The sequence below is a fragment of the Ascaphus truei genome, chromosome 2, assembly GCF_040206685.1.
Source record: "Ascaphus truei isolate aAscTru1 chromosome 2, aAscTru1.hap1, whole genome shotgun sequence".
Classification (NCBI taxonomy): domain Eukaryota; kingdom Metazoa; phylum Chordata; class Amphibia; order Anura; family Ascaphidae; genus Ascaphus; species Ascaphus truei.
The window spans coordinates 404,993,162-405,004,203 of NC_134484.1; the positions used below are offsets into that span (position 1 = coordinate 404,993,162).

Consider the following 11,042-nt stretch of genomic DNA (forward strand, 5'->3'; position numbering starts at 1 on the left):
GATGAAAGTGAACCAAGGACAGTGGCTTGGTTAATAGGTTAAATGTAGTTCATTGACACCTCTTCAAAACATCGAACAAGTGTAATTCGATTCAAATAATTGTAAAACTTTTTAACTTTTTCATATTAAACAAAAGCTTTAAGTGTTTTTATTTGCAATCTTTCTCTGTCTTTTGGTAAATTGTTGTTTTTGTTTTGACCATTGTTTGATAGTATTTCTAATTAGTAAAACAGATAAACACATAAAGTAGCTGATGCTTGGACCCAGAGCTAAGGGAAACATTCGTTAATTAGATTGTAAGCTCTTCGAGGCAGGGACTCCTTTTCCTAAATGTCCCTTTTATGTCTGAAAGCACTTCTTCCCATTATGTGTTATTTGTATTATTTGTTATTTATATGATTATCACGTGTATTACTGCTGTGTAGCGCTATGTAAATGAATGGTTCTATATAAATAAAGATATACATATATACATATATATATATACATACATACATACATACATACATACATACATACATTAACAGGATGCAAATAAGGATGTGTTACTTTTTTTAATGTGCTTGAGTGTACTATATATAGCTGATTAGTTTATATACAGTATATATTTAAGCCATTAGACTGATCAGTTGTTTAAAAAGGTTTTATTCTTGACCTGTTGTGTAGGACTGTCCTCTTTACAGAAGGTTGGTTAATTAAGAGAACAAAATCAGGATATTCATTACACTGTAGCAAACTTTCAAATATTATCAACTTTTAACTTGTTTATGTAGATTTTCTTCACAAATGTAACAGCACCTCCAACATAGGTACATCTTAGTTCCTCTGTCAAAGTGGGATACAGGAGCTTAAAATCAAGTACCAACTCCTATGAAGGCACCGTAAGACATGCAATTTATTATATGCAAAGGTCCTTTCAGAACACTTGTATTTCTGGACGTCTTTGTATATACTGAACTAATATATACATAAAATAGAAATAGTGATAATTTCCCTATTGCACGTGTAACCCCCCTTTGGGATTACTATTTTCACTTAAAAGGTTAAGGGCCTTAAAGGGTTAACACGATGCGCTTGGAAAGTGTAATACCCCTTTCCCATCACATGGTACAGGGTTATTAGGCAGAAATCTTGCCACACTCCCCTTCTAGATTGTATCTAGCCTTTCACCTGCTATAGAATGATTTTGAGGAATCCAATCTACTGCTCCTGTGGGCATTGTGATAGTGATGTTACAAGTAGGTATATATAGTGATGCTGGAAGATTCTAGAGCAATTACAGAGATGGGGGATCTCACGGTACATAGAGTAAGTAAGGTTTATGTGTACAAAGAAAAACCTGGGGCGAAAAGTTCATTGGATAATCCTGTACTTCTCAGGGGATCAGCACACTTGCTTGACAGGCCATGTGGGGGAAAAAACACAAACAGACACAGATCATAGTGCAACACTGTAGGGTTAAAACAGGTCTACACTAATACACACACTGCACATATAACATAGAGACTCCTAGTGACAATAAAAACTATTTATTAAATAAAAAGAACTATGCCATAAAATGGTATGGACAAATGAGAACACAGCTGGTCATCCAGATGGGAAAAATCAGAGCCCTACTTACAAGCAGCAAGGCAAATACAGGCAATGCAACAAAGAGTCCTCCGGGTGCTGCTGATGTCTTTGCAGAGATGTGATTCCTGCTGCACTGCGACTCTCATGCTGACTCTCCCTCCAGGGGTTAACAGGCACAGTGGCAGTGTCGAAGGCCCGCTCGTGGGGCTCACAGCTCTACTCCACGTGAGGCTGCTCTCCTCACTTCCTCCTCCGGTTACACAGGCTGTCTCAGAGAGTGCCCGTGCCCTTAAAGGGACAGTACAAGCGTCCTGTATGCCAAGAACTAACGGCTGCAATGGGGCTCAAATGTGACCAAGTGTCCCAAAAAGTCCAATACCAAGCTCAAAGTGACTGTGTCACCTGCCCTACGCGTTTTGTGGATGTTACTCCACTTCCTCAGGGGCTACAAAGACTGACACTGAATGACATATACATATACCCTAACCAATTAAAAATTAATTGCCCAATTATGCTGTATAGCCTGCATGTCATTAATATCAAATCACTACGTCTCTAACAACATAATACACATACAATACATTAAACAACATTAAAAACATTCAGATAACAACTGGTAACCGTATATCCCAAAATTGAGGCCAGATATAATATCATAATAGGCATTGATATATACCAAAATGCCAAATTGTGGCCAAAGGATAAACAAACCTGCTTAAGCCACTTAATATGCTACTGCTGGTACAGAGTCAAATGGATAAGGTCTCATCCATTAAGTAATGGTTGCACTTAACTTAATGTTTGTCTGAGCCATCTCATCTACCTAAAAAGGAGCCCAGTTCAAAATCAATATTGAGCCCATATGGGGATAAACATGGATAATCTCTTAGAAAAAGAGTAAATGCGCCGCACAGCACCAAAAAAGAAAGTGAAGGCTGATATGGGAAAAGTAAAAAAGCTTTATTTGCACAAGGTGCAAGCGAAACCTCTTGACGCGTTTCGGCCTGGGAGGCCTTTGTCAAAAGAGTGATTCGCTTGCATCATCAGACATCCATTTATACATCAGCAAACTGAGGACAGCTGTACATGTTGTTCAATGCAATGAATATCAGGTGTCCAACATAATGAACATTAACAACCTCAGTGTCAGACCTAGTGCCTGCATGATGAACATAGATGTCAGAAAAACATGTTAAAACAAAAGATATATATGTAAAAAAGACCAATCATTATGACTAGGAACATAAACATAAGTCTAAATGTCTCTGTTAAATACATAAATGACAGGTCAATAAGATATAAATTCTATGCACCTTGAGCTGAAATAAAGCACAAGTAGTATAGATCTAAATTTAAGTTTAATAACAAACCCAGAAATTGACCTGTCATTTATGTATTTAACAGAGACATTTAGACTTATGTTTATGTTCCTAGTCATAATGATTGGTCTTTTTTACATATATATCTTTTGTTTTAACATGTTTTTCTGACATCTATGTTCATCATGCAGGCACTAGGTCTGACACTGAGGTTGTTAATGTTCATTATGTTGGACACCTGATATTCATTGCATTGAACAACATGTACAGCTGTCCTCAGTTTGCTGATGTATAAATGGATGTCTGATGATGCAAGCGAATCACTCTTTTGACAAAGGCCTCCCAGGCCGAAACGCGTCAAGAGGTTTCGCTTGCACCTTGTGCAAATAAAGCTTTTTTACTTTTCCCATATCAGCCTTCACTTTCTTTTTTGGTGCTGTGCGGCGCATTTACTCTTTTTCTAAGAGATTATCCATGCTGATTCACTGCGCGCCTGCACGCCGAGTCACTGCTGGGTGTTCCTGGCTGTCGGGTCTGCCGTGACGTCACTCAGAAGCACCATCCATGCCGCCGGTCAGGTGACCACCCTCCGCATCGGCGGGCAGCGGGTTGGCGGTGAAGCAACGAGATCCTGCGACGGAGAGACCCCAGCCTATCCAGGAGGAGCGGGAGCATACAGCACAGCAATTTGAAAGACCTGACATCAAGTATTATACGTGAGTTTCCCGTGTTCCAGCCTTATAGTGCTCTTGGTGAGCCGGTTGGAGGGAAGGATACATTTTCTATACTGCTATACGATTGAATACAGCCGGGGTCTATGTGATTTATTGTATCATTGCTCACCAGCAGGACTATGCTTTATTCTGAGCGCCTGGAGGGTTAATCCATTGATTTACCCATTTGTATACCATATGGGGATAAAGTCTTAAGTTCATAGATCCAAAAGGCCTCCCTCCTATTGATGTGTTGAATGTTATTGCCACCTCTCCAATTGGGTGTACACAATTCAATAGGTTGACAGATAAAACTACCATTAACTTTTTGGATTTAAATATTAGTATTGTTGATGACCACATTCATACACAAACATTTTTTAAGCCTTTACAGGCCAACAATTATGTTATGGCCAACAGCCATCACAATCCGCAATGGATTAGGAATATTCCGAAAGGACAATTCATCCGATTTAGGCGCAACTGCTCCAGGTTGGAATCTTTTGTAGAGCAGGCGGATGAACTCAAAAATAAGTTTCTAGATCGGAATTATCCCATAGACGAACTAGAGAATACTATCTCTTTAGTTCAAGACATGGACAGGAACAAACTCCTGGAATATAAGGACAAAGGGGACAGCCAAGGGAAAAATAATATTTCCTTTATAACACAATATAACGCTATGGCCCCCAAAATAAGGAATATTTTTGCCAAACATTGGCCTATATTGTTGCAGGATGCAACTTTGTCACAGATACTAACACCACAGCCATCTATTCTTTTTAAGAAAGCTGGTAACTTTAGGAACAAACTGGCACCTAGTTACCCTTTAAACCAAGGTGAAATAAAAATGAACATCAATCAGGTTAAAAATGGGTTTAAACCATGCAGTAAATGTATAGCCTGTAAGTACAGCTGTTGTAGCACAGAATTCAAATCTAATGTCACCGCCAAAAACTACAAAATCATGTCACATATTTCATGTAAGTCGGAGTTTGTCATTTATATGTTGCAGTGTCTTTGTGGCCTGCAATATGTGGGTCGCACTGGTCGTACGTTTCAAAGACGTATATATGAACATATCTACAACATCAAAAAGGGTTTAACATCACACAGTGTTTCCCACCACTTTTTGGTACATCATGGCAAAATTCCAAAGGGCCTTATCTGTCAACCTATTGAATTGTGTACACCCAATTGGAGAGGTGGCAATAACATTCAACACATCAATAGGAGGGAGGCCTTTTGGATCTATGAACTTAAGATTTTATCCCCATATGGGCTCAATATTGATTTTGAACTGGGCTACTTTTTAGGTAGATGAGATGGCTCAGACAAACATTAAGTTAAGTGCAACCATTACTTAATGGATGAGACCTTATCCATTTGACTCTGTACCAGCAGTAGCATATTAAGTGGCTTAAGCAGGTTTGTTTATCCTTTGGCCACAATTTGGCATTTTGGTATATATCAATGCCTATTATGATATTATATCTGGCCTCAATTTTGGGATATACGGTTACCAGTTGTTATCTGAATGTTTTTAATGTTGTTTAATGTATTGTATGTGTATTATGTTGTTAGAGACGTAGTGATTTGATATTAATGACATGCAGGCTATACAGCATAATTGGGCAATTAATTTTTAATTGGTTAGGGTATATGTATATGTCATTCAGTGTCAGTCTTTGTAGCCCCTGAGGAAGTGGAGTAACATCCACGAAACGCGTAGGGCAGGTGACACAGTCACTTTGAGCTTGGTATTGGACTTTTTGGGACACTTGGTCACATTTGAGCCCCATTGCAGCCGTTAGTTCTTGGCATACAGGACGCTTGTACTGTCCCTTTAAGGGCACGGGCACTCTCTGAGACAGCCTGTGTAACCGGAGGAGGAAGTGAGGAGAGCAGCCTCATGTGGAGTAGAGCTGTGAGCCCCACGAGCGGGCCTCCGACACTGCCACTGTTCCTGTTAACCCCTGGAGGGAGAGTCAGCACGAGAGTTGCAGTGCAGCAGGAATCACATCTCTGCAAAGACATCAGCAGCACCCGGAGGACTCTTTGTTGCATTGCCTGTATTTGCCTTGCTGCTTGTAAGTAGCGCTCTGATTTTTCCTATCTGGATGACCAGCGGTGTTCTCATTTGTCCATACCATTTTATGGCATAGTTCTTTTTATTTAATAAATAGTTTTTGTAGTCACTAGGAGTCTCTATGTTATATTTGCAGTGTGTGTATTAGTGTAGACCTGATTTAACCCTACAGTGTTGCACTATGATCTGTGTCTGTTTGTGTTTTTTCCCCCACATGGCCTGTCAAGCAAGTGTGCTGATCCCTTGAGGAGTACAGGATTATCCAATGAACTTTTGGTGCCAGGTTTTTCTTTGTTTTCACTTTTTCTGTTAGTACTGACAGTATTACTAGGCAGCCTTTATATATATATATTTTGTACTTGTCACACTGGTGTTTTAGTCTTTAGCGCTTGTTCACATTTTTTCTTTTTCAGGTTTATGTGTACAGCTATACAGTATGTTTAAGGATGTCTTGTCACCTTTATTATTTTATAGTTTGGGGCAGTGCCCCTTCTAGTCATGACCCATAGCAATGGTCCGAGGTTAATTGTCTGTTCTGAAAGAGGATGATGCATGGAACTCCGGGGGGGAATCCTTTTAAAATAGGGTTCCAGAGCACCTCGGGTTTGGCCCATACTGACCAGTTCTAAATGTGAGCCCCTTCTGATGCCTTGGGATAAGGGGGGAACTACTCAGAGTGACGGGATATGTATTTCTGATGACTGAAGTATCTCTACCACGGGTCTTGGTGGGATGGAGGCAAATCCAAATGCATGGACAGCAAATACAATGCAGACTTAAAGCTAAGGGTACCAAGTCCAGAACCTTCCTAGGAAAGTGTTGAGAGCTGCCTGGGGAAGAATACCTAATGCAACTGTATTATTTGCCACTCTTTATTGTCTGAAGAGAAGATGTCCTTATATGTGGAACCTGATCAAAGGAATAAAGCTCTTGTTTATACTGTACTAATAAAGTTCCTGGCGGCCTTTACTATCACCTTTCAACATACACACTCAGCCAGCCTGGATGCCAGCACCCTGAGAAGGTAAATAGAGACACTGAACACCACTTTAAATAAGACACATCGATATAGCACTCTTTTTGAGCTGGGTAAAGAGGGGTTACACATGCTAACCGTTTAATCAGTTATCAATCTTCATGCTGCTGTAATGAACTGAATGTTCTGAGCTTCAACCAATGGGAGACAGGCAGTGTAGCTTTTCACAGCTTACACACACAGGTAGAAATATTAAAATGAGGTGAAGCTGCTGTGCCTAGGTACAGGGCATAAAAAATAGGCACAGTAGCTGCTAAATAGGTACAGTCAGTGTCAGATTTGCCATTAGGCCCAATAGGCCCAGGCCTAAGGCGGCAGAATTTGGAGGCGGCAGATTTTCCCTGCATCTTCCAGACGTCAGAGTCCTCACAGTCTTCAAGCTCGCCGCCTCCCCCAAGATTGGATTGGAGGAGACATCGGAATTGGGACTACATGCAACTGCACAGCACGAGAACAATGTTGCAAGTCTCTCTGAGCATGCTGTGCAGTTGTTCGTGTAGGAGCAGACATCAGAGCAGCAAACATGAGTGAATACAGATTTGAACACTGAAAACGATCTAGTTATCCCAAATAATTGCATGTATGTAGGAAATGACAGATCAGTCCTGCTGCCGGAAAGAATAAAGTTTTTTTTTCCGGACACCCTTGTGCAATATGGAAAAGGTATATTCTTGCGCATGGACTGGGCGTCAAATGAAACAGCGTAGTACAAGTACCAAAATAATGAACCTAGGTCCTAAAAGGACAACAAGCATGGGGTAGGGGGCTATTTTGTGTGTGCTGGGGTAGGGATGCCATTTGGTCTGTGCTACGGGGGTGGCGGTGCCATTTTGTGTGTGTGTGTGTGTGCTGCTGTGGGGGTACCATGCTGTGTGTGCTGTAGGGTGGGTGCCATGTTGTGTATTTGCTGTGGGGGGGGTATGTTTGTGTATGTGCGCTGCATGGGGGTGCCATGTTGTGTGTGTGTGCTGAAGGGGGTACCATGTTTTGTGTGTACGCTACGTGGAGGGAGGTGCCATGTTTGTGTGTGCACTGGGCAGGGGGAGTGCCATATGTGTGGTATTAAATTGAGTACATTGAGGAGAGGTCAGTATTATATGTATTGCGAAGAGGGTGAGACGAAAAATGAAGGGGCGGCAAAAAGGTATGGGCCTAAGGGCGGCAAAATTGTAATTCCGCCTCTGGGTACAGTTTGAGGGTTTGATGTAATGCTAATGTGCAGACACGTTTATAATATATTTAATGCTCTTTCTTACCTATGCATAATTTATTTTACTTGTGAAATAGATAGACAGTATCTCTTTTGTTCTGAACTACATGAAGTTAGTGAAACTGTATATTCACAAACAATGCATCCAATATATGTGCTCTAAACCATTGTGGTTTTTGTTTGACTGTGGTTTAACACAGTTCCAAAGATTGTCATTCCTGAGTGCCCGAGGGGTCTGCGATGCATTACTCTGCAGAGTATTATGTTGTGGTCCCACAGGCACTCAAGGGGATGAACCCGCACTGCAGGTTTTTCAAAACCGAATGGGTTACACTTACCCAGTGTGACTGGCAAACACATTCAGTACTGTAATCTCAATCAGAAGTTTCATTAAAGAATTTGAAAGAGATTTGGAATTTAACAAATGTGCTAGAAACAAATAATTAGAATCTATCACTAAAATATTGAACCACAAATGTAGTAATGTGCATGTTGTAGAGGATTCGTCACGCTACTTGAATAGAAATTCACTGGGTAGTACACTATTAAATATAAGTAGTATCTGGGGAAAATAAATACGTGGGTTCATTTGCAGTTCCTTCTACTTATGTACCATTAAATCATGACCCATCACATAAGTCAGACCATAAAACACACTGAAGGTTTATATATTTTTAAGACACTTTTGTAGATCTTTTGAGACATATTTTAAGTGCTTGATTTGTAACATTTCTACATTTTAAGAAACTTAAAGGGACGTGTGTGGGCTAAGGAAGCAGGGGAAAGCAGAAATTATTTACAACATGCTGTAAATCTAAAAGAACCCTTCCAAGGCTGAGCAACAAGAAACAAGAAAAAAGTAACGTGTTCTGTCTATGTGATACCCAATGTAATCTATAAAATAAGACAATTGTGTAAAAACAAAAGCAAGTAAATTAAAGGTTAAAGTGATGTTTTCCGGAACCTAGAAAACTTGTGTGTTAAAGGCGGTGTTTCGTAATGACACATATGCAATGCATTAGAAATTATGCTTTGTAGATCAGAAACGGAGTGAACAATGGATATTAAAAACACATTCCTTATTGCTGGCCTAGTGCTTTGGCAGCAGTACTTTTAGACATAAGCTGGACTCCAAACAAGAGCCTTTTATGGTTTGGCAGTGACTGAACTAGAGTTGTACCGTAGGGAGGGGCAGATTAAGGAAAGAGAAGAATGTTCCTGTAGTTTTGTTCTGTTCTGATTTGTTCTGTTATATCTGAGCACGGCCATTTAAAATAACTCACCAATTAATTAAAAAATTGTGTTTGGATGCTTGCTCAAAAGATTATTCAGAATGTTATCCAGTCAGTTTCAAGAGTGGTAGAATAAATCAATATCAAGCTTAAAGTTTTTTTTGTCTGCTTAGCAAAAGAATAGCAGGTAAAAATTCTTATTTAATACTCACCCAATATACTCACAATATGGTGGGTGAATTTTATCTCTTCAGTTTTGTGAATTGAGCTTTAAAATTATTGATACAATCTCATTTCTCATATTTGAAACAAATGACAAATTGATAGGTAACTAGTTACATCTAAACTAATATATATATATATATATATATATATATATATATATATATATATATATATATAAAACAAGAAACAAACAGCGCAAATATTTAACAATATGTTAGCGTGGTAGAAAATATATAAACCACACTCCTAGCCAATTCAGTCAATATAAAAAAGATTGTACCCTTACAATCTACTAACCCTACAGACTGCAGCCAATTTAGGTCTGCGACTCCACAATCGCCGCCTTGAATGTATAAAAAAGAATGACCTAGGCGCACATATGCAGGGAAAGAGAAAAAGAGAGGAATATCATAGGGCAGTATATCAAATTATAGTCAGATAATAAAATGGTAAGATATGCACTTACACTAATAAAGCAAATAAAAGCCTTTAATCCACTTAGGGACTCACGAACTCAGCTCCTGCAGCTTGTCTTTTTTCTTGGCCTCTGGATCTTTGGAGTGGATGTCCTCATGGATCAGCAACAGCAATCACGTTATGTCTTTTTGAACAGACTATCCCTTGTAGATAGATCTCACAAAAGAGGATAGGAAGGGAATAAAAGGAGAAACAAAATGTGTAAAACCTTTTAATAATTAAATATATATATATAAGGTGACACGGTGTGCTCATTTGCATGTAAATTCCCAGAATCCCTTGCTCCAGTGGAAGCACTTTTTGCTAGGTGATAATGGTGAAAGGTGGGGTTGCAGACCTGTCTAAGACATGTGAATGTGCTCACAAGTAATCTTTTTATTTACTATAGATATACAGATAGATGGGGTTCACTTGTGCAGAAGGATGTCTAACGCCCCTTTCCTGGTTACAAAAGTGGAAGGGTTAATCCTTGTAGCCCTGACTGTAGAGGGAGAAAGGGGGTGGCCCGGTATTAAAGGGGTTGCACCCCATTTGGCCACCCCTGACTGCACCAGGGAGACAAGGGGTTAACTGGACTGAGGTCCAGAAATGTGATTTAACCCTTGTTATGACCTGTAAATGTATTTTCCCCTGTTCCCCTGTTCCATTGTAATGTCTGTGTTAATCAGTGTCTGCATCACACACACACTAGAATCCATCCGGGAGCACAAGGGTTAATAGTTCTTTAATGATTATAGCTCTTTGTGTAGTTTTCCCGCCTTTTCAGGCACCATTTTGCAGGTCCCCATTGGCCGCCATTAGGGCTCAATGCATTCCAATGGCAGATTGTGCTGTTTTAGTCCTGTTTCCTGTAAAGACCAGCAGGTGGCGTCCAAGAGGGAGAGCGGCGGTTTCCCATTGAAAGTCAATGGGCCCATTGGCTTCAATGGAGATGCCTCGAGGTAACCTTTCCAGGAAGAAGTTGGCTGCCGTCCAAACCGCAAACCGCAAAGCGGATACAATGTCTAAAAAAGAGTGTACAATCACTTGAGTCAAGTTCAAAGTTAATTGATGTGGGAATAAACAGTTCTAGGGCACCTAGAAATAAAATTCTTTTTGCCCCTAGTTCCGAGGCTTCCCCCCACTCGACCACCACCGGGTCCCTGAATCCTGGACCCCCGATAAGGGTC

General features: G+C 40.1%; 1 long non-coding RNA gene across 1 annotated transcript in view; it reads right to left on the reverse strand.

Annotated features, from left to right (window-relative positions):
* Positions 1-9,916, reverse strand: part of LOC142488758 (uncharacterized) — a 32,328-nt gene extending 22,412 nt beyond the window's left edge. Inside the window, exon 1 of the long non-coding RNA XR_012799639.1 lies at positions 9,863-9,916. This is a non-coding gene — a long non-coding RNA (uncharacterized LOC142488758). The remainder of the gene's footprint in view (positions 1-9,862) is intronic.
* Between the last annotated feature and the right edge of the window lie 1,126 nt (positions 9,917-11,042).